The 24,506-nt window shown below is 49.9% G+C and overlaps 1 protein-coding gene across 3 annotated transcripts in view; it reads right to left on the reverse strand.

The window, feature by feature from the left end:
* Positions 1-24,506, reverse strand: part of MYO1C (myosin IC) — a 416,904-nt gene that overhangs the window by 329,980 nt on the left and 62,418 nt on the right. Inside the window, exon 1 of one of the 3 annotated variants that reach the window (XM_085649051.1) lies at positions 19,579-19,658. The exons of the other annotated variants lie outside the window; for them this stretch is intronic. The gene's annotated coding sequence lies outside the window, so the exon portion shown is untranslated. Of the gene's footprint in view, positions 1-19,578; positions 19,659-24,506 lie in introns of those variants that run through there. 3 annotated transcript variants of the gene reach the window in all.

Below are 24,506 nucleotides of genomic sequence, written 5' to 3' on the forward strand. Positions count from 1 at the left end.
TGCCACCTGAGAGACCTGCACTGGCTCCCTGTCAACAAGAGGATCACGTTCAGACTCCTCACCCACGCACACAAGTCCCTCCACGACCTAGGCCCAGGGTACCTCAACAGCCGCCTCACCTTCTACACGCCCACCCGCCAGCTACGTTCCGCTAACCTCGCCCTCGCCGTCGTCCCTCGCATCCAGAGAGCCACCGCTGGAGGAAGGTCATTCTCCTACCTGGCAGCTAAGACTTGGAACTCCCTACCCGTCCACCTGCGGATGACCCAGGACCACCTGGCCTTCAGGAAACAGCTCAAGACCTGGCTGTTCGAGCAGTAGCAGACCCCCTTCCCCAAGCGCCTTGAGACCCTTACGGGTGAGTAGTGCGTGATATAAGTTCCATGATTGATTGATTGAAAGTCACACCGGGTCACAAAACTGGGTTCAATCCATCGTTTTTTGCTCAGAACGCCACCCCGGTTTGGACCTAGCCATATGCAAATCAGTCTTCACCAGGCTTTATGTGGGATATAAACTTCAGGGGGGTGTGGGATTTCAATGGGGCGTGACCAATGCAGTCTCGGACGTGGCTTAAAACACCCAAGCTAAAACAAGCATTTGCAATGCAATAGGTCTCGCATTGACGCGAGTTTGAGCTATTGGCATTGCACATAACAATGCCTTTTATTTTTGATTTCTTTTTAAAAACATAAATAAAAGGAATTGTTATTTACAATACCAATAGCTTAAACTATCGTAACTGCGAGACCTATTGCATTGCAAATGCTTGTTCTGTTGGTGTTAGCACTCTGTGGGACTGCATGTGCTTTCTTGCTATTCCACAGTTTCCTGAGCGCTGCATCTCACAACCCGCTCCGTATTGCCCTCCCCGCTCCCAGCTCATCTGTTGCATCCCCACCCCTCCATCTCCTCCTCGCTTTCTCTTCCGTTAATCCCCAGACCCGCAGCATCCCATTACAAAAAAACCCAACTTTTTAGGAGGGTCTGGCATTGTTACCAGTCACTCTTCTGTGAAGGCATGTTTGCTCACCTTTTACTTTATTTTTTTAATTTAACAATCAAAGATATGTGTCTGACATCTGGGAATGGAAAATGGAATGCAGCATGACAGCAGCGTCTGGATTGGTTAGGGAAGTTTCCTCTTCCTCTGGTGCCCGTCAATGCCACAGAATGCAAGACCACAGGACGCAGCCCAGGTAAGTGCATTTATTTTATTTTTCATATAATTGTAGTGCATGTGAGCGCTTTTATTGTGGTATTCTTGATTTATTAAATGTGTTTTGGGATGCAGTGGGGCACTTCGCTTGCCTCACCGCTTTTCTATGCTACCTGCCGCTCCTGCCTTCACCACACGGGATGTGTTCTTTCACAAGATATCCTCTTTCTGGCAGTGTTCTTAGCTTCTTCCCTGCGAACTGTAAGTCACAGTTCACAGTACAGAAAAGCCATAAACAACAATGTAATCTTTCCAGCGACAACCGCACTCAAGCTCATATAGAGAGTACTTCCCTACGCCCTTGTCTGTAAGGGCATGTACCAGTTCTATACCAAGAAAGCACCAGACAAAAACCTAGACTAACCTGTAAGTCCAGTTCTGCTTGCCGTATCATTACAGACTTACAGCGATTGTTCAGTACTATTCAAAGTTACTCAATTATGCTTAAGAATGAGTGGGACGGTCAGTCCTGACCAGGCAAGGTAAAAGGGTGGATACTTGGATCAGTATGGCCCTTAAATTAAAGGTCATGGAGACAATCCAACCCACTGTGAACGCAGCCACCAGCCTGGATCCCAGAGGCACCTGCTCTGAACGTCATATCACTCAGTTATTGCTTGGTGACAATGGCGGTCCGCCAGTCCCGCTGCCATACGCATCCCTTCCCATCCTGTTCCACCCAGGCTGGATGGGCGAGGTGGGGATAAAACGTACTCAGTCAGCAACTCACAGCACAGAACTATCTCCTGCCAGATCAAAAGAGCACGAGGCATGTGTGGGCATTAGTTGTGTGACAATTATAGCTATATGCGATGCCGGCAGGATCTGCAAATGCGGAGCAAACACTGTGAGCTAGAGAAACGGGTCCTTTTTTGTTCCCATTTTATCTCCTTTTCATATTTCATGCGTCTCTTGTTTCTGGTTCTTTTTACTTTGAACTTTCTAGCAGCTTAAGTCACAAAAAGTGTTAAATTAGCAAAGAACATGGCATATTTTCATGATCCGTCCTCCTCCATGATGTAACACAGGCCCCCGCAGTGCGGGGGAGGGAGGGCATGCTCAAGCGGGCCCCCTCAGCACAATACTCTGGCTGGAGAGCTCCTGATGGAGTCCGGAGGGGGACCCTCCATGTATCTTGTAGGGGGACCCCCTCAAGTTTCGTTACGCCAGTGGTCCTCCTCCTTCTCTAGATATGAGCAAGCCACTGAAAGCTAGAGCCAGAAGCCTGTCTCTGGCTCAGCTAGAGGTCCACTTTTAACCTTGAGCCCAAAACAAGACGAACTTCCACAAGAGGCACGTGGCCTAACGGTTACAGCTGCCGACCACGCAATGTGGAAAAAGAACAAGGCTCAAATCCTAGTCTCTGCCATCCTGTGAACTCTGGGATATCTCCCTGCTCCTGAAAAAAGGTGAAATATCATGTGCTTCTGCTGGGAAGCACTCTTATGTCCTTGGGCAAGGTTACGCTATACAAAACCACCAAAAACAAAATGTGAGTTCTGCTTGTATGCTCTAATCTCAACTCCCAAAGTATTACTATTACTAAAAGCTGATCATCCAAAGCTCGAATGGGATAACCATCCAAACAGCGTCGGATTGGCAATGCCCGAGGGGCTGGTCTCCGAATTCCAGCTGTGGGATGCTTTTTTGAGCAGCCTGTGGAACCTATCTGGCAGTCTCTGCGTTTATCGATGCCGCCAGCAGCCCAGTGGGTGCCTGAGTGGACTTTCTGGAGGTAGATGGGTGTCCATTAGCTCTCTTTTAACAACGGCAGAGGTGTCACTCCCTTTCTCTCGCTGGGCCGGCCCATTAATATATGCGTATTGAGCGGGGCAGGGGGCCTGAGCAAAAGTGGCCTCACTTGTTTTCAGACGTGTTTCACCAGTGTAAACTAATCAGTGCATTTTTTTTACCCCCCCCCCATTTCTTTTTATAAAATTTCTCCTAAGCAGTGTTTTGCGGAAAGGCAATATGCAAATGTGGGCCACTTCTTTTTTTTTTAGCGTGCCCAGGCTGATTTTTAATCCCAATCCAACCCTGCATCCAAAGCCTAAATTACACAGTGTAAAACTGGAATCAATCGCAGCTTCCCTTCTTTACTAAATTGTGTGATCCTATGCAAGTACTTGATTTCACCAAGTCTCCTTTTTGTTCATTTTCACATAGAGCACATTCAAATACATGAGTTCAGGGTGTGCACTGTACAAAAACCCCTGTGTTCAATAGCCTATAATGTTGATCAAAGTATATTAAGAATCTAGGCTACTTATAGGGTACACATGACAACTGACTTCCTCTTAGTTACCTAATAGCAGTGTCATCAGGGCGGGGCAGGAATGTTTCTCAGTGCATGTGTAAAACCTCTCACTGATAAATACTTCTTAATGCAAAGATATAATCTGATGTACTAAAATGAAACGCTGCCGTGTGTTACAGAAATATACTTTTTTTTATTTCGATAAAGTTTAATCATATTCTAACATGATGTTTGTTGCACAATTTACATACAAATATTTTCGAGGCCTGGCTCGTGCATGGGCTCCAGGAGCCAGAGCCTACCCTTGGCTCGGCTCTTCCTGGTGTTTTGTTGGCAACCACGACTCTTTATCTTGCTCTCTACTTTACCTCGCACGCCCCATCTTTTGCTCTCGCATTTTAAGACAAGCAATTTACTCTGGATTATTTAAAAATGAGGTCAAGGAAATGTTTGTGAAACCCCCCTGCTCCACACTTTCCCTGCAGGCCGCACTGCCAGCTCTCCAGGGCATTCCCTGCCCCCGTCCATCGTTGGTATTATTAGCGCCGCCTCTTGCCAGCTGCTTGGTCTCGCGCCCCTGCCCGCTGGTGCAAGCTCGTGCTCTCCTGTCAGTTCCCTGCCTCCTCCATCCCGTAGTCTGACAAGGCACAGAAATGCTCTATTTGTGTCTACTGGGAAAGGCATTTGGGGAATGCGGTTTCAGCAGAGGGCGGCTGTCTGCCCACGGGGAGGCCGGGCCATCAAGCGGCCATTATTCGAACTCCCTGCACTGCCAGGGACTTCCCAGAGCCCATACCTGTCAGGGTCTCACCCCAGGTGAGAACATGACCGCCCCAGCTCAGAACCCATCCTTCGCAGCCATCATGTCCAAAAACCGGAGGTCGGGCCCGGGAGGAGCTGCCTTCGGGTCTGAAGGTAAAGAACCGGTTTCCAGAGCCATATTTGCATTGCAGCAAAAGTGCAAGCCCTCCAACCCCGCCCTGCAGAGCAGCCTACAAGCCAGTGACGACATCCTCGGGAGAGACTTGCCGCCTGCGTGACCGCGTGACTGCGTCTGCTCTCAGACATGAACCGAACCAGGCGCCCCTGACTGAGTGACTGCATCACCGTCCAAAGAGGGCGGGGGCGCAGGCAATACACAACATAATATAGGCCTCCCCTGTGCATCACCATCCAAAGGGGGCGGGGGAGATAGCTTTTCAAAACACAGTACAGTACAGGCCTCCCCCAGTCAGTACCAGTGCATTCTTCCCTTACACACAACATACCCCCATAAATACAACTACTTGCGTCACACACAAACTAGGTACATAACAAATACGATTTATCAGGGACAGCCGGGGATGGAGCATAGTCCACAGACAGACAGACACACACACGAAAGCAGATATGCAAACTTTCTTGGTAAAAACAAGACAGCGGCAGGACAGCCACTGTGCAAGCTTCCCTCTCTCTCACTGGGCGAATGAACCAATGCATGCTTCCATCAATCACACAGTAGGAGCTGCAGCAGAGCACACCTCTCCTTCCCCCCCACTCGACAGACCCTCCCCCCTCAAGAATGAATGCTTCCCATTGACTGCAGGGGCTACAACTGAGGCTGCATCAGTGCACACCAGACACCCCTCCCTCACACACAGGAACATGACACGAAGCAACAGTGCACGATTTCCTTATTTAAAAAAAAAACCGAAACAACAAGGCAGAACCAGTGTAAGCTTCTTTTACAGAGGTAAAGAACTGCATGGCAAGAAAACTAACAGTACCTCTCTTCACCACCTCCTGCTTGTTGTGAAGGGAGTTCTTAGACAGGGTGTGTATGCGGTTCAATGTAAGAGGCGCTGGAAGAACCCCCCCCACCCACACCCACACACACACACACACACACAAACTCGTGTCCTAGTTTTCATTATGATAAGGACGCACGACTCCTCCATGGACTCAAGAGGTTTTCAGGCATGGGCAAAGGGGGTTCTGGTCCAGGGCCCCAGCCTTTTTTGGGGGGGCTGAAAAAGCCAGCTCTGTTCTGGCGAGAGTCTTGACCTGATGACCTAGAAGATTTCTTAAACAGTGTTTTAAATACTGTTTTACCTTAATAAATGTTTAATATAGGCGATGTGTGACAGCCTATTACATACATTCTGCAGAGAAGTGTTCTGTTGATGTTTTATGCAACATCCATAAAAAGTTTCTTTTAGATCTAAAGTGGGACCACACATGTGAGGAATGGGAGGCTGCCACATGGATTATTTGTAGTAATATTAGTGAGCTTCAGCTGTGTTACAATATTGAAAACACGCGTCACTATGCCTGAATATTAGACGTAAACACATTTAGAATGTGGATAAGTGTGCCTGTGCCCGGTCAGTGAGGCATGAAAGCGCTGAAACTGGATCATACATTCAAAACTTTCCTGAACAAGGACCTCCAAAACACGTCTGGCCCAGGGTCCCTAAAATCCTGAAGATGTCCCTGACTGGACCCCTCCAGCCAGGTCAAGACCCTGTCCATCTCCTCTGTCCCATCACGCACCTCATCCCCCCCTCCCCCAACTTAGGCCAATTTTCTGGTAATTGGTCAGTGTCTCGTTTTCTGTATTTTCCATGTTGGAGAGCGCTAGCAATCAAGTCTAGCTGTGGCCTGAAGCAGGATGAACTCAAGATTCTTCCAAATCATTAAACCTAAAGGTTAAGAACTTTCCAGGATGTTCTACTTTCCTATTTTTTTGCCAAGTAGCATCGAGATGTTTTGGGGCTTGGCTATCAGAGCCTCGGCTTAAAAAATACAAGCACTGGCAGAGCCAAACTGTGTGGCTTGCATTTTGAACCTTGACTAACATATTAAAGAAAGCCTGTAGTAATAAAAAAAAACAAAGCAAAAAAGATAGCTGTCGGTATATAACACATGTATGAGTTACAAAATGTAATATTTGCAAATAGTTCCTCAGGCGTTACAATGCAAGCCCCCTCGGGAGAGACTGGCCGCCTGCGTGACCGCGTGACTGCGTCTGCTCTCAGACATGAACCGAACCAGGCGCCCCTGACTGAGTGACTGCATCACCGTCCAAAGAGGGCGGGGGCGCAGGCAATACACAACACAATATAGGCCTCCCCTGTGCATCACCATCCAAAGGGGGCGGGGGAGATAGCTTTTCAAAACACAGTACAGTACAGGCCTCCCCCAGTCAGTACCAGTGCATTCTTCCCTTACACACAACATACCCCCATAAATACAACTACTTGCGTCACACACAAACTAGGTACATAACAAATACGATTTATCAGGGACAGCCGGGGATGGAGCATAGTCCACAGACAGACAGACACACACACGAAAGCAGATATGCAAACTTTCTTGGTAAAAACAAGACAGCGGCAGGACAGCCACTGTGCAAGCTTCCCTCTCTCTCACTGGGCGAATGAACCAATGCATGCTTCCATCAATCACACAGTAGGAGCTGCAGCAGAGCACACCTCTCCTCCCCCCCACTCGACAGACCCTCCCCCCTCAAGAATGAATGCTTCCCATTGACTGCAGGGGCTACAACTGAGGCTGCATCAGTGCACACCAGACACCCCTCCATCACACACAGGAACATGACACGAAGCAACAGTGCACGATTTCCTTATTTAAAAAAAAAACCGAAACAACAAGGCAGAACCAGTGTAAGCTTCTTTTACAGAGGTAAAGAACTGCATGGCAAGAAAACTAACAGTACCTCTCTTCACCACCTCCTGCTTGTTGTGAAGGGAGTTCTTAGACAGGGTGTGTATGCGGTTCAATGTAAGAGGCGCTGGAAGAACCCCCCCCACCCACACCCACACACACACACACACACACAAACTCGTGTCCTAGTTTTCATTATGATAAGGACGCACGACTCCTCCATGGACTCAAGAGGTTTTCAGGCATGGGCAAAGGGGGCTCTGGTCCAGGGCCCCAGCCTTTTTTGGGGGGGCTGAAAAAGCCAGCTCTGTTCTGGCGAGAGTCTTGACCTGATGACCTAGAAGATTTCTTAAACAGTGTTTTAAATACTGTTTTACCTTAATAAATGTTTAATATAGGCGATGTGTGACAGCCTATTACATACATTCTGCAGAGAAGTGTTCTGTTGATGTTTTATGCAACATCCATAAAAAGTTTCTTTTAGATCTAAAGTGGGACCACACATGTGAGGAATGGGAGGCTGCCACATGGATTATTTGTAGTAATATTAGTGAGCTTCAGCTGTGTTACAATATTGAAAACACGCGTCACTATGCCTGAATATTAGACGTAAACACATTTAGAATGTGGATAAGTGTGCCTGTGCCCGGTCAGTGAGGCATGAAAGCGCTGAAACTGGATCATACATTCAAAACTTTCCTGAACAAGGACCTCCAAAACACGTCTGGCCCAGGGTCCCTAAAATCCTGAAGATGTCCCTGACTGGACCCCTCCAGCCAGGTCAAGACCCTGTCCATCTCCTCTGTCCCATCACGCACCTCATCCCCCCCTCCCCCAACTTAGGCCAATTTTCTGGTAATTGGTCAGTGTCTCGTTTTCTGTATTTTCCATGTTGGAGAGCGCTAGCAATCAAGTCTAGCTGTGGCCTGAAGCAGGATGAACTCAAGATTCTTCCAAATCATTAAACCTAAAGGTTAAGAACTTTCCAGGATGTTCTACTTTCCTATTTTTTTGCCAAGTAGCATCGAGATGTTTTGGGGCTTGGCTATCAGAGCCTCGGCTTAAAAAATACAAGCACTGGCAGAGCCAAACTGTGTGGCTTGCATTTTGAACCTTGACTAACATATTAAAGAAAGCCTGTAGTAATAAAAAAAAACAAAGCAAAAAAGATAGCTGTCGGTATATAACACATGTATGAGTTACAAAATGTAATATTTGCAAATAGTTCCTCAGGCGTTACAATGCAAGCCCCCTCGGGAGAGACTGGCCGCCTGCGTGACCGCGTGACTGCGTCTGCTCTCAGACATGAACCGAACCAGGCGCCCCTGACTGAGTGACTGCATCACCGTCCAAAGAGGGCGGGGGCGCAGGCAATACACAACACAATATAGGCCTCCCCTGTGCATCACCATCCAAAGGGGGCGGGGGAGATAGCTTTTCAAAACACAGTACAGTACAGGCCTCCCCCAGTCAGTACCAGTGCATTCTTCCCTTACACACAACATACCCCCATAAATACAACTACTTGCGTCACACACAAACTAGGTACATAACAAATACGATTTATCAGGGACAGCCGGGGATGGAGCATAGTCCACAGACAGACAGACACACACACGAAAGCAGATATGCAAACTTTCTTGGTAAAAACAAGACAGCGGCAGGACAGCCACTGTGCAAGCTTCCCTCTCTCTCACTGGGCGAATGAACCAATGCATGCTTCCATCAATCACACAGTAGGAGCTGCAGCAGAGCACACCTCTCCTTCCCCCCCACTCGACAGACCCTCCCCCCTCAAGAATGAATGCTTCCCATTGACTGCAGGGGCTACAACTGAGGCTGCATCAGTGCACACCAGACACCCCTCCCTCACACACAGGAACATGACACGAAGCAACAGTGCACGATTTCCTTATTTAAAAAAAAAACCGAAACAACAAGGCAGAACCAGTGTAAGCTTCTTTTACAGAGGTAAAGAACTGCATGGCAAGAAAACTAACAGTACCTCTCTTCACTACCTCCTGCTTGTTGTGAAGGGAGTTCTTAGACAGGGTGTGTATGCGGTTCAATGTAAGAGGCGCTGGAAGAACCCCCCCCACCCACACCCACACCCACACACACACACACACACAAACTCGTGTCCTAGTTTTCATTATGATAAGGACGCACGACTCCTCCATGGACTCAAGAGGTTTTCAGGCATGGGCAAAGGGGGCTCTGGTCCAGGGCCCCAGCCTTTTTTGGGGGGGCTGAAAAAGCCAGCTCTGTTCTGGCGAGAGTCTTGACCTGATGACCTAGAAGATTTCTTTTTTTTTTTTTTGAAACCGTTTATTGCAATCTCAAATAGTTACAAGTATGGGCCTACAACCGTCTGGCCGGCCGCTAGAGTGGCAGTAGCATATGACATACATACAGAAAAATCTCTTGGCGGTGCAAAAAGGGTAAATCAGGAGATATCAGTAGTGCAGGCCACATAACTCCAAACCAACAGTACGGTTTCCTTTTATCAAAACACAACAACACAAAAACAACCACACCCGCAAGGCAACCCGCAATCCCAAGTGACAGCACGCGCTCCTTAAGTGGGGGACCCCAACCAATCGCCAAACTCTGAAGAGGGGAATGAGAACAGATCAGGGACTGGGGAACCACGTGCCCATGGTTGGGGGAGGGGGTCGGCTAGGGGGACGGAGCTGGTGAGGCAGCCGGCAGCAGCGGCGGCTCGCAAATACCCCCGCGATAGGCGTTCCAGGGGCCCCAGATTTTCACCCACGCCCCAGGCTTACCCCTCGCAACATACACCACCTTTTCACGAAACATACACCAATCCATGTGCTCTTTCCAGGCCGACACCGCCGGAGGCCTCTGGGATCCCCACAATTGAGCAATGTCACGCTTAGCTATCATGTATCCCAGAGTCACCCACCGCGTCTGCGGAACCGAGTAGTCAGTTGGCTCCCACACATTCAGCAAGCATCTCCTCGCTTCAGGCAACAGCACGACACGCGTAACCACTCGCAGGACCTCGTGCACACCACGCCAGAATCGCTCCACCTTTGGGCATTCCCACAGAATATGCAAGAAAGTTGCCAAAGCACCACAGCCACGCTTACACAGTCCATCCTCAGCAAAGCCCATACGTAGAAGCCTTGGCCCCGTCACGTAAACCCGGTGGAGGATCTTAAGCTGGACGAAGCGAAGGCGAGCCGGGATGGCCACCTCCTTCGGAGAGGCCACCGCGGACATCCAGTCCTCGTCGTCCAACTCCAGCCCATCGGCAACCCAGGCCTCGCGGAGGCCAGTCAGCAGGCCCGATCGGTCGTTGATCAGTTTTTTATATATAAGGGAGATCGTGCTGTCTGGGACATGGCCATCCAGCACTCTGTCCTCCAGGGGGGAAGACTCCGGAATGGACGCGACATCCGGGAAGACGGAGCCCAGCGCGTGGCGGACTTGTAAGTACCGGAAGTACTCACTGCCTTGCAACTGAAACTCCGTCTGCAGCATCTCGAAAGTTTTGAATCCCCCCCTCGTCCAGAGATCTCCCACTGTGCTGATGCCGATCGTGTCCCACTTCTCGAAGCCCTTCGAGGTCCACAAGGAGCCCAACCTCGCCGACGCATATAGCGGTGACGCCCGGGTCAAACGGTCCTTCCACCCCATAGCTGCGTTAGCCGCGTGCCATACACGCACCATGACACGCGTCGGTCCCGTCAGGCGAGGGTCCGGCGCGCCAGAGTAGAGCGCCCGATTGTAGTCGCCACCGGGCAGGAGCATCTTGTCCATTTCAAATGCCGGGTTCAGGGCGGGCCCGTAAAGGCCATGATTAATCGCAGCTAGCTGGGAGGCCCAGTAATACCGTTTAATATCCGGGAGGGCAACCCCCCCATCGTACCACAGGAGCGTCAATTTAGCCAAGGCGATACGTGGCCTCCCGTCCCAGAACAGGCGACGCTGCAAACTCTCCACCTCTCGGAAGTAGCGCGCCGGAACCAAATCCATAGTGTTCTGGAGAGCGTACAGAAAGCGCGGCAACGACATCATCTTAAACAAGGCCGCTCGGCCAAGCGGCGAAAGCGGCAGACGCCGCCAACGCACCACGTCCTCCTTCAAGCGCTGGAGGGGGGGCAGCAAATTCCGCTCGTAGCGGGCCTCCGGGTCCAGAGTAATATATATACCCAGGTACCGAAACCCCTGGGAGGCAATCTGGATCGGACAGTCCCGTGGTAGGACCGGAGCCTCCCCGGCAAGCACATATACACAGGATTTCGCCCAGTTGATGACGAGGCCTGAGTTGCGACCGAATGAGCGCAAGACATCAACTAGGACGATCAGTGATTTACGCGGGGAGGCGAGATATAGAAGGATATCATCAGCGTAGAGGGACACACGGTCCTCATGCTCGGGGGTCCAACGGAGACCACGGATGGAAGGGTGCCACCGCAGCCACTCCGCCAGGGGCTCCAGGGCCAGTGCAAACAGGAGAGGCGACAGGGGGCAACCCTGTCGCGTGCCCCGTCCCAGTGCGAATGGGGCCGAAACTCGTCCATTCACCACCACCTGCGCCAATGGGCCGGAATACAACAACTTGACCCAGCTGATGAAGCCCGGTCCGAAGCCAAACTTCGCCAGCATCGCCCAAATGTATGGCCACTCAAGCGTATCAAACGCCATGGTGGCATCCAAGGACGCCAAGATGGCCGGTTCCCGCACAAACGGGACACGCGCGAGCACCCCATGCAAGCGTCGCAGATTAAGGGCCGTGTTACGATGGGGTATGAAGCCGGACTGGTCTTGGTGGACCAAGTCGCCCACCACGCCGACCAGCCGGTTGGCCAGCACCTTGGCGAGGATTTTGGGCTCCGCGTTCAAGAGCGAGATAGGCCTATAGGATGTGACCCGCTCACGGGGTCTCCCCTCCTTGTGGATCACCACGATCGTGGCCAGACGCTGGTCCGGTGGAAGGGAACCCCGCGAGCAGGCCGCCAGGAACATCGCGCGCAGGTGGGGCGCCAGCACATCCGGTCGCAGCTTGTACAGCTCGATAGGAATGCCATTGGGGCCCATGGCCTTGCCAGATGCGACCGAGCGGATAGCAAGGGCAATTTCGTCCGAGGTGGGAGGAGCGTCCAGCGAATCCCCGTCCTCCACCGAAAGGGAGGGCAGCGCGATGTCCCGAAGCAGGGCATGGGAATCCTCCTCCGAGCAAGGAGAAACCGGGGAATACACCTCGCGGAAATAATCCGCGAAGCAGGAGACAATGGCGTCCGGCTCGGTGACACATACACCATCCATCCTCTCGATCAACGGAACCACACGACTCGCTCTCTCCTTTTTATCCAACCACGCTATCAATTTACCAGCCTTATCACCCACATCATACAGTCGCCCCTGTTGCTCTCTACTGAGGCCCCTGGCCGCCTCCGTGACGAGGGCCCTATAGGCCGCCTGCTTGAGGTGTAGAACATGCAATGTGGCATCCGTCACCCCGCTCCCCAGATCACCCTCTAGTTCAGTAATTTCGGCCTCCACCCGGGTTACCTCCTCCCGCTCGCGCCTCCGGGCATGGGAGATAAAGGAGAGGGCCTCCCCCCTAAGAACTACCTTAAAAGCCTCCCAAAGGGAGATGGCAGAAGGGACCGACCCCACATTCTCCTCAAAGTACCGCTGCAAGGATTTGATCAATTCGGCTCGAATAGTGGGGTCGCGCAGGTACCAGGCATTGATTGGGGCTACCCTGCCCTCCCCCCTCGGGAAGACATCAAGATGCAGCAGTAGTGGGGAGTGATCTGAAATACCCCGCGCCAAATGGCGCACCTCTCCCACCCTCCCAGCATAGGCCGCAGGAACAAGGATATAATCAAGCCGCGAGAGGCTACCATGGGCACCCGAGTGGAAGGTGTATTGCAGCTGCGCGGGATGCTTTAGTCGCCAGCAATCCACCAATCCTAGTGTATCTAAGAGGCCGGACAGCCACGCCTGTGCCCGGGGGAGGTCCCTGGGGGGATGACGATCCATAGACCCAGAAGCCACCGCATTGAAGTCCCCCCCAACTACCAGAAGCCCATCCGGGAGGTCAAGGAGGAGGCGCCCCAGGTCCGCAAACGTGGTAGATTGCAACCCCGGCGGAACGTACACTGATACAAAAACGACCACTCTGCCCTCCATTCTACCCACCAAGACAGTGTAACGTCCCCTCTCATCATGGCGCACCTCATCAATCTCCAATGGGAGCGAGTTCTTAATCATGATGCCCACCCCCCGCGAGCCCGAGGTGAAGCCCGAATGGGCCACCAAGCGATAGCCTCTCCGATTCATGGCATGAAAGGAATTACCTATAAGGTGTGTCTCCTGCAGGAAGATCACATCTGGTGAAATTCGTTTCAGATACTGCAGGACCACACCACGCTTAATCCTATCCCCCAGTCCGTTAACGTTCCATGATAACACAGTCAGATCCCTACCCCCCATCATACATGGAAGCCATCAATCGTCCCCCAAAGAGCATCTCAAAAACAACAATACAGTAAAGGGTTCGCCTTGCGGTGCAAACAAACAACACTCCACCCCCACCCACCCATCCCAACAGAACTCCCCCCTCCCTGCACCCCTGCATGAGCCCAGACAGCCCCCCCAAAGTGCAGTGTGCCTGTCGCCCCATAGATGAAAAACTAACTAGTCCCCCAGAGGAGGAGGGAAAGCCCCCAATGGACCCCGTACGACCTCCATAGGAGGGGAACATACACGATCAGTGAATGGTAACCAAAATGTTGTCCAGAGCAAGGCCTACTATTCACCCCTCAGTTCTGATCCGGCGAGCCCTCCCCGCCAACCGCACCCCCCCCCACCCCCCCGGCCCCGATCCCCAGGCAGAGTATCCAACCAGTCCCCAGCCGCCTCGGGACGGTCAAAAAAGTGCGTGCGACCATCCACCTCCACCCTCAGCTTAGCTGGAAAAAGCATTGAGTACTTAAGGTTCATGTCCCGTAGGCGACGTTTAACTCCGAGAAAACTCAGTCTCTGCTTTTGGACCGTCGGAGTAAAGTCAGGGTAGAAATTCACGTCCATGTTATCGAGCTTGACCGGTCCCTGTAGCCTGGAAGTCTGCAAGATAGCGTCTCTGTCCCGAAAGTTAAAAATCCAGGCAATGAGAGGCCGCGGCGGGGCTCCGACCTTAGGTCTTCCTCCGGGGACCCTGTGAGCACGTTCCACCGCAAAAAGCTTACTCAGCCCCCGGGGCTGGAGATGGGTGAGGATCAGGTCTTCCACAAACAAATCTGCCGCCTCCTCCTCCCGTCCCTCCGGCACCCCGACAATACGAACGTTATTCCTCCGGGCCCGACCCTCGGCGTCCTCCAATCGACGGTCCATCATGGCGCTCGCCTGGCCAAGCCGGTGCACCTCCTTTTGAAGGGCCGCCACGTCTGTAGTGAGACTCGAGGTGGTGTGGGCCAGGGAATCGACCCGGTCATTTGTTTTAGACAAGTCGGCTCTCACCAGGCCCACCTCCACCAGGGCCGAGTCTATCTTCTGCGCCAGAGTATCAAAGCGCTGGTCCACCGAGGCCTTCATCTCGGCAATGGCGCCCATGACGTCCCGGAGGGTCAGATCCGCGGGTTGAGCAGACGCCTCAGCCGGGCCCGCGGGGGATGTACGCTGTGCCTCTGGGGATCCCTTCTGGAGGGTGTAGCGGTCCATACTGTTTGACTGATGTGCCGGGCCGCGGCGGGTCGATTTCACCTTGGCCCGGTCGCCATCTTGCTTTGTGGACATGTCGCACTCCCAAAGTCGTGCCAATCTCCTCAAAAGGGCCGATAAACCAGTTCACGGGTTCCGGGGGGGGGTGACCACTGGACCGCAGGACAACTCACAGCCGGCGGGTCAGCCGGGCACAGGGACAAGGCCACACCACCGCACCCCGCTCCGCAACCCTACCTCGCTTGAGGGCAAGGAGGGCGCAAAAGCGAAAGTGAAAGCGCGGGGTACGCGAGTCATCCAGCCCTGCCCGCCGCTGTTGTTCGCTTTGTCCCCGGATCGCCCCACAACTCCAATCCGGGGGGCCGGCGCGGAGAAGGCCGCAATCTTCGATCGGTGCTCCCACCAGTGTCCGGGGTCCGATTCGAAAACGGAAAACGGGTGCCGCCTCAGCTCGGGTACACAGACACAGTCCCCTCATCAAAGACAGGATATAATCAGGATTAATTCAGGAGGTCGCGAAGGTCCTCGGGAGCTTCGCACCTACGCGGCCATCTTGGTTGCGCGCTAGGCTCCTCCCCTAGAAGATTTCTTAAACAGTGTTTTAAATACTGTTTTACCTTAATAAATGTTTAATATAGGCGATGTGTGACAGCCTATTACATACATTCTGCAGAGAAGTGTTCTGTTGATGTTTTATGCAACATCCATAAAAAGTTTCTTTTAGATCTAAAGTGGGACCACACATGTGAGGAATGGGAGGATGCCACATGGATTATTTGTAGTAATATTAGTGAGCTTCAGCTGTGTTACAATATTGAAAACACGCGTCACTATGCCTGAATATTAGACGTAAACACATTTAGAATGTGGATAAGTGTGCCTGTGCCCGGTCAGTGAGGCATGAAAGCGCTGAAACTGGATCATACATTCAAAACTTTCCTGAACAAGGACCTCCAAAACACGTCTGGCCCAGGGTCCCTAAAATCCTGAAGATGTCCCTGACTGGACCCCTCCAGCCAGGTCAAGACCCTGTCCATCTCCTCTGTCCCATCACGCACCTCATCCCCCCCTCCCCCAACTTAGGCCAATTTTCTGGTAATTGGTCAGTGTCTCGTTTTCTGTATTTTCCATGTTGGAGAGCGCTAGCAATCAAGTCTAGCTGTGGCCTGAAGCAGGATGAACTCAAGATTCTTCCAAATCATTAAACCTAAAGGTTAAGAACTTTCCAGGATGTTCTACTTTCCTATTTTTTTGCCAAGTAGCATCGAGATGTTTTGGGGCTTGGCTATCAGAGCCTCGGCTTAAAAAATACAAGCACTGGCAGAGCCAAACTGTGTGGCTTGCATTTTGAACCTTGACTAACATATTAAAGAAAGCCTGTAGTAATAAAAAAAAACAAAGCAAAAAAGATAGCTGTCGGTATATAACACATGTATGAGTTACAAAATGTAATATTTGCAAATAGTTCCTCAGGCGTTACAATGCAAGCCCCCTCGGGAGAGACTGGCCGCCTGCGTGACCGCGTGACTGCGTCTGCTCTCAGACATGAACCGAACCAGGCGCCCCTGACTGAGTGACTGCATCACCGTCCAAAGAGGGCGGGGGCGCAGGCAATACACAACACAATATAGGCCTCCCCTGTGCATCACCATCCAAAGGGGGCGGGGGAGATAGCTTTTCAAAACACAGTACAGTACAGGCCTCCCCCAGTCAGTACCAGTGCATTCTTCCCTTACACACAACATACCCCCATAAATACAACTACTTGCGTCACACACAAACTAGGTACATAACAAATACGATTTATCAGGGACAGCCGGGGATGGAGCATAGTCCACAGACAGACAGACACACACACGAAAGCAGATATGCAAACTTTCTTGGTAAAAACAAGACAGCGGCAGGACAGCCACTGTGCAAGCTTCCCTCTCTCTCACTGGGCGAATGAACCAATGCATGCTTCCATCAATCACACAGTAGGAGCTGCAGCAGCGCACACCTCTCCTTCCCCCCCACTCGACAGACCCTCCCCCCTCAAGAATGAATGCTTCCCATTGACTGCAGGGGCTACAACTGAGGCTGCATCAGTGCACACCAGACACCCCTCCCTCACACTCAGGAACATGACACGAAGCAACAGTGCACGATTTCCTTATTTAAAAAAAAAACCGAAACAACAAGGCAGAACCAGTGTAAGCTTCTTTTACAGAGGTAAAGAACTGCATGGCAAGAAAACTAACAGTACCTCTCTTCACCACCTGCTTGTTGTGAAGGGAGTTCTTAGACAGGGTGTGTATGCGGTTCAATGTAAGAGGCGCTGGAAGAACCCCCCCCACCCACACCCACACACACACACACACACACAAACTCGTGTCCTAGTTTTCATTATGATAAGGACGCACGACTCCTCCATGGACTCAAGAGGTTTTCAGGCATGGGCAAAGGGGGCTCTGGTCCAGGGCCCCAGCCTTTTTTGGGGGGGCTGAAAAAGCCAGCTCTGTTCTGGCGAGAGTCTTGACCTGATGACCTAGAAGATTTCTTAAACAGTGTTTTAAATACTGTTTTACCTTAATAAATGTTTAATATAGGCGATGTGTGACAGCCTATTACATACATTCTGCAGAGAAGTGTTCTGTTGATGTTTTATGCAACATCCATAAAAAGTTTCTTTTAGATCTAAAGTGGGACCACACATGTGAGGAATGGGAGGATGCCACATGGATTATTTGTAGTAATATTAGTGAGCTTCAGCTGTGTTACAATATTGAAAACACGCGTCACTATGCCTGAATATTAGACGTAAACACATTTAGAATGTGGATAAGTGTGCCTGTGCCCGGTCAGTGAGGCATGAAAGCGCTGAAACTGGATCATACATTCAAAACTTTCCTGAACAAGGACCTCCAAAACACGTCTGGCCCAGGGTCCCTAAAATCCTGAAGATGTCCCTGACTGGACCCCTCCAGCCAGGTCAAGACCCTGTCCATCTCCTCTGTCCCATCACGCACCTCATCCCCCCCCCCCCCCAACTTAGGCCAATTTTCTGGTAATTGGTCAGTGTCTCGTTTTCTGTATTTTCCATGTTGGAGAGCGCTAGCAATCAAGTCTAGCTGTGGCCTGAAGCAGGATGAACTCAAGATTCTTCCAAATCATTAAACCTAAAGGTTAAGAACTTTCCAGGATGTTCTACTTTCCTATTTTTTTGCCAAGTAGCATCGAGATGTTTTGGGGCTTGGCTATCAGAGCCTCGGCTTAAAAAATACAAGCACTGGCAGAGCCAAACTGTGTGGCTTGCATTTTGAACCTTGACTAACATATTAAAGAAAGCCTGTAGTAATAAAAAAAACAAAGCAAAAAAGATAGCTGTCGGTATATAACATGTATGAGTTACAAAATGTAATATTTGCAAATAGTTCCTCAGGCATTACAATGCAAGCCCTCCTTAGGAGGTGGAATGATATACGAAACAGCCAATAGAATGAGGTGCGATTCCCTCAGTCTAGAAGAGTAAACCCACTTTAGGCATATTTTTAAAAAAATGGTTACAATAGGCCACACAGCTGTGCTGTCATGCCAGACCTAAAAATTAACATAGACTTTGGTCTTTCCTTACAGTCAGAGATACACTTCCTGGTTGCCCTCACTAACGATACACACGCAGTGAAGATAGGCACACGACGCCCTTTCAGAACCCCTCCCTAGTCTTTCAAATCCAGGCAGTTTAAAAGCATATGTATGGAAAACACATTTCAATCAATTGTACATATAACAAATATGGTTATGGAATTGAATCTATCAATACCACAAAAAAGGAGGCAGAGTAGTCCGCAGGTAGTGCTTTAAAATCAGGAAGTCTATTTCTGGTTGAGCAAGCATTCTGAAAATGGGAGCAGAGGGCTTGGGAAAAAGAACAACTTAAGAGGGTCAGTCGGTGGATAATGCCACAATAGGTCTCAAACCCAAACTAAAATCAAACAAGGGAGCATTCTGGATTGCCTATTGTTGGTCATTGTGACCAAATGCAGGACCGGCCAGAGGGTAATAATTTGTCTCTCCACACAGAACAGAACCTTATAAGAGCCAGAACAATGATGAAAAAAGGTAACAGCGCACCAAACTAAATCATATTTGGTACTTCTGTGCTCCTCAAGGTGACAATCACAAAAAGAAACAGCATACCACACACACAAAAATGGAGGGAAATATTCTTAGTTCTGAAAATTACATTTCGTCCCAGTATCACTTGGCTTGTCTTTCTCTACAAATTCACCAAAGTCTGAACAGCGCCGAGCTACAGTAAATTGAGATTTTCACATCTGGAGCTGGTTCATCAGCTTGAAATAGCAAAATGTGCATTTTATGAGCAGAGAAACATGTCAGCCAGTTCCCAATGGAGTTAATAAATCAGACACAGATTGAAGAATCGTAGAGCTATATTTAACTTGCAAAGAGGCATCCACACGGATAATGTATAAATAGGATTCATTCTTCCAATATTAGCAGCCCATATTCAAGTAGGAACTTCCAGAGGAGCAGACGGGTCATGATTCATCCCCGGTAAAAAAATTCAGTATTCCACACTGACCAGATACATGGATAACTCACCACTCAAACATCAGTGAAACAGGTCTCCAGTGCCATTAAAAGCAAACTAAGCAGCCTCTTGGCTTCCCTCTGAAACTTGGAGCACTCAGTGTGCTGGCCTTGCTCCTCAAAAGCGTATACAAGTTTTTCCTACCTTTGGGTAAAGCGTCTGTGACTACGCATCAGGCCTGTATCACCGCTCAGTAACGCCCAGCCTCGCTAAAAGACACCAACTGCGAAATTGCTGAGTCACTCCCCAGGGCCCCCTGGTATGGTAGTCTTCCTTTTTCTCAGATCATTTAGGGAAATTATACAAGTAATTTGAATATGGAAATGTGCTACGGGTTGCTGGCTTCTAGTTTTGATAAATATTTGTTTTTAAAGGATTTGTTAGGGTGGAATGACCATTACTGTTTTTGGACCTTGAATGAATACAACTGATTAAAAGCAGTACACAGAGATAGCTATGTCTTCATTCTGAGCCAAAGCCAAACAAAGTTACCCAAGGTCTTAGAAAACACACAACGGTTTAGCAATATTATGGGTACAGATTATCTTGCGGAAAAATGATTGGACTTTCACCCTGAAAAGAAGCTGTTCATTGTAAGCACATTTCAATTGGTAGAGGACACGTTGCAAACATTGCCTCAGCAACGGGGAACTTTAGAACAAGTTAGAGTTCGAGATCAAGCAGGTATAAAAACACGAAAAGGTGAGTTTGATGCCTGGTTATAGAAGTGATCAAAGAGGAAAGCGCTGGAATGGCACAGGAGGTGTGTGGAGGTGATGGTACGGATGTGTGCGTGGAAAGTGTTGAGTTGTGTGCGAAGTGCGGTGGTTGAAGCACATCAGAATGAAAGTCTTGCAAATGTGAGGAGAAAGACTGTTCCACAACTCACGAGCGGTCACCAGAGGTGGAGGATGGGACAGCTAGCATTAGTGCAGCAGGTGCAATGGCACACGTAATGATGGATATAAGGGTCCTGACTGCACCATAACCAGGGATGCCTTTGCTACTCAGCTGGGGTTTGGAGACCCTCATTCCCTTCCTGGTGGGGGAGCCCACAGCAGCCGCTATACACCACTCGGGAGTATGGGAAAATGATCCGTCTACTGACCCCTTTCACCTGGTCGTGGAAATGTCCCTGGATGTTGGTATCGGTGGAGCAGAGGGTGTATTTGGATAAACCGTGATGTTTCTCGTCTGTTTATCTTTGGGATTAGTGCTCTGAATGCTATTCCATCACTTTTCAGTTCCACTGTTCTTTCAATAAGGGCCTGTCCCAGCTAACAACTTTTAATGGTGTAATACTACACCAGATACTGCACTCCACATCTCTCCACAAACACTCTACTGCACTGTTCAACTCTGCTTCCTGGCACCTCCACATCCAAGTCCTGCACCAATCTTCTGCTTCGTGTCATTCCGAAACCGAATTGGTTTTGACAGGTGGTTGTGCCAATCCTTGGTCTCCTCTCTTTTGGCCCCCTTCCTTGGGTTCCACCCCCTTTCCCCTCTCCTTCTGTCAAAGCGCTCGGTTTCAAGATAAATGATCAACTCACTTTGCACTCCAAGGTGAGTGCTGTGGCGTCCTCTTCCTTCCTTTCCCTCCGCACTATCCGCAAGGTATCCCGCTTTTTCTCTTTCCCTGCCCTTAAACTCATTGTACTGGCTATGGTCGTCTCTAGACTAGATTACGGCAACGCCTTATACTGTGGTATGCCCGCTTACAACGTTCGACGGCTTCAACTGGTGCAGAACCAGGCCGCTCGGCTAGTCTATAAGCTGACCAAGTCACATCACGTCACCCCACTTCTGAAATCCCTCCACTGGCTCCCTATTCGTGAACGCTCATTGTTCAAAGTGGGTTGTATCTCTTTTCAGGCTCAGTCAGGATCCGCCCCCGCCTTTATCTCTTCTGAGATAAGAACCTATACCCCTGCTAGGGAATTGAGATCATCCTCCCAACATCTGTTGACTATCCCCAGGTTTCGCCGAAAAAAATGGGGTGGTTCCAAATTTTCCACCATTGCCCCCACCTTCTGGAATTCACTTCCGCTTCACCTTAGGTCCCTCACCCAATATCCACTGTTTCGAAAAGCATTAAAAACCTATCTTTTCTCACAGGCCTTCCCCCAAGGATTTTCTTTCTCCTCCCTGGTCTCCCCCCTGCTCATTGAGGCTCAGCGAACCACAGCACCATGAAACCATCTGGTGTACGCGCGCTTTACAAGTGATTTAAACTCAAACTCAAACTCATTCTACAGAGTCACAGGGACCCCTAAAACCTCAAGAGGTCATATTCCATTTTCATACTTATCCAGTATCATACTTGTTGGCTTCCAGACATAAACCCTAAGCTAGCACTGTTACAAAGATGAAATCTTTTTTAGTAGAAGGGATAGAGGAAACTTCCACTCAGATATTAAAGCCTCCATCAAGTTGTAGGTAGATGGGGATTAAAACAAGCATTGGCATAGCCAATAGGTCTCGCCTTTGGGACCTTATAACTGTTTTGATGTGCAGCACATTATCCTGAGTGCTGTGCCCCAGGGATTGAAGAGCTATACAATTACTATGGACTGGGTTAAGCAGCCTGATTTAGGAATGCATGCCTGCGTCAGGAAACATTTATGGGCACATTCCACAGCTTTTTAATGCACAGACAAAAAGACAAGTGCCTTGATGCAAGGCAACAGCACTGCAACATTTCAGCACCATGTAAAGGAGGTTCTCATTGTCTAAAGTGCCTATTGCAGCTAACTAGGAAGGAAGACTTACTACTATGAGGGGGTCTCTGAATTACATAATAAATACACTTACTGCACCTGGAACGTGAGGGGCATGGGCTCTGTCCATAAAAGACACCGTATCCTGGCAAAACTGAATAGACGGAAGGTTGCTATAGCTTACCTACAAGAAACCCACCTTAATGCTGATGAGGTAGCCAAGTTGCAGAGGAAGTGGAGAGGGCAACTGTTTGCTACTACGTACTTGGCTTTCTCTAGGGGGGCGGCGGTGTGGATGTGAAGCAGTGTCCCTTTCAGACTCCTAGAGCAGAAAATAGCCATCAACGGCAGATATGTGTTACTTCATGTAATGTTGGACGGGGCTCATGTGGTCATGGGTTGCATATATGCACCAAACATTGATCAAGACAAGTACCTAGCTACACTGAGCGCAGCCTTGACAGACTGGGCCAAGTATCCTTGGGTGATAGGAGGCGACTTTAATGCTGTATTAGATGTTGACTTAGACAGGTCCCACCCCCCATTACATGCTACAGAAAGCAAAAAACAAGCTGAGGCACTTAAGAGGTGGACAGAGGGATGGGAACTTCGAGACTCATGGCAGGCTAAACATCCAGAGTACAGGGAGTATTCCTTTTATTCACCACCACACAGGCTACACACCCGGATAGATCGGTCCCTCTGTTCCGGTACCCTGATGGGGTCCATTACTTCTGTACTCCATATGGGTAAAACCCTATCAGACCATAACCCGGTGGAATTAACCTTGCAGTGGGGCAGGGTTCAAACTCCAATACCGACTTGGAAGCTGCAACCCATAATGCTGGAAGACCCGGTCTTCTGCCATGCCCTATCGGAGGCGATTGATCACTATTTCTTGGAAAATGCGGGATCCGCTAGTACTCGCCAGACGGAATGGGATGCCTTTAAAACGGTCATCAGGGGAGTGGCAATAGGCACTAAGACAGGAGTTTGAATTGCTCTAATAGAACGGCTTACAGAGCTTGAGGGTACCTTGGCTGCACTGGAAGGGGAGGCCTCGGAGACGAATGAACAACTGACACAACTAGGGGAGGCTAACATTCAATACGCTGAACTACTTGATGAGCTAAATGTTGTTGATTACCGGCTATATATACAGAAACAACATACACAGGCGGATAGGGCCATTGCTAGCACGGTTGGTTCGTAATGCCCCTCTCCCAACACCCATATTGGAAATCCGGAACAGTGTGGATGCTGTGGTGAACACGCAATTAGACATCAATAACGCGTTTAGGGACGACTACGAACGACTTTATGGTCCACTGCCTGGACTTACTGACACCGTTTTTCAAACCCTTTTTCGACGGAATACGCCTACCACAACTCACACAACAACAACGTGACGAACTAACACGGCCAATAACGGGGGCGGAAATTCGGCTATTAGGGCTTTACCGCGTAATAAAACCCCAGGGAGTGATTGCTTACCGGTCGAATTTTATGCGGTGTATGCAGACCTGCTGATTCCTCGCTTGCAATGCATATATCAAGAGTCGTTGGAAGCGGGTGGGCTCCCTGCTGCTGCCCTGCAGGCATTAGTGGTCTCTTTATTAAAGCCGGGGAGGGATGGTTTACTTATCTCGAGCTACAGACCTCTATCACTTCTAAATACGGACTATAAGATCCTGAGCAAGTTGTTGGCCAGTTTATCCCTACACTAATACACACTGATCAATGTGGGTTTGTACCGGGTAGAAATACGGCACTTAATATCAGACGACTCATACCAGGTCATGCTGGGCACACTTGGCACAGGTACCGAGGAAGGATGCATATCACTTGATTTGAGACAGGCATTCAACTCTTTGCGCTGGGACTATATGTTCTATGCCCTTGTACGATTTGGTATACCGGACGAATATATAGCATGGGTGCGCCTACTATACACAAACCCCACCGCACGGGCGCGCACGGGCCAGCATATTTTAGGAAAATATACGGTGGCTTGGGGAACCAGGCAGGTCTGCCCCTTGTCGCCATTGTTGTTTATCCTGGCTCTTGAACCGCTTCTATACAGACTCTGTGTTTTTGCAACCTGTAGGGGAATAGCGCGGGGTCGCACATCTCACACTGTCTCAGCATACGCAGATGATCTCATTCTTTATATCAAAGACATGGAGGCCGACCCTCACCCCATGCCTTCCATATTTGAGTCGTTTCAAGACCTTTCTGGACTGGCTATTAATGCTGCTAAGTCATATGCGTATTTCTTTGATAACTCTGTGAGGAACGGTCCCTTTAAAGTCGGCCCCTGGACATTCCAAATGGCGCCTGATACTTTTAAAT

This window comes from Triturus cristatus, chromosome 3_2 (assembly GCF_964204655.1).
Source record: "Triturus cristatus chromosome 3_2, aTriCri1.1, whole genome shotgun sequence".
Taxonomy (NCBI): Eukaryota; Metazoa; Chordata; class Amphibia; order Caudata; family Salamandridae; genus Triturus; species Triturus cristatus.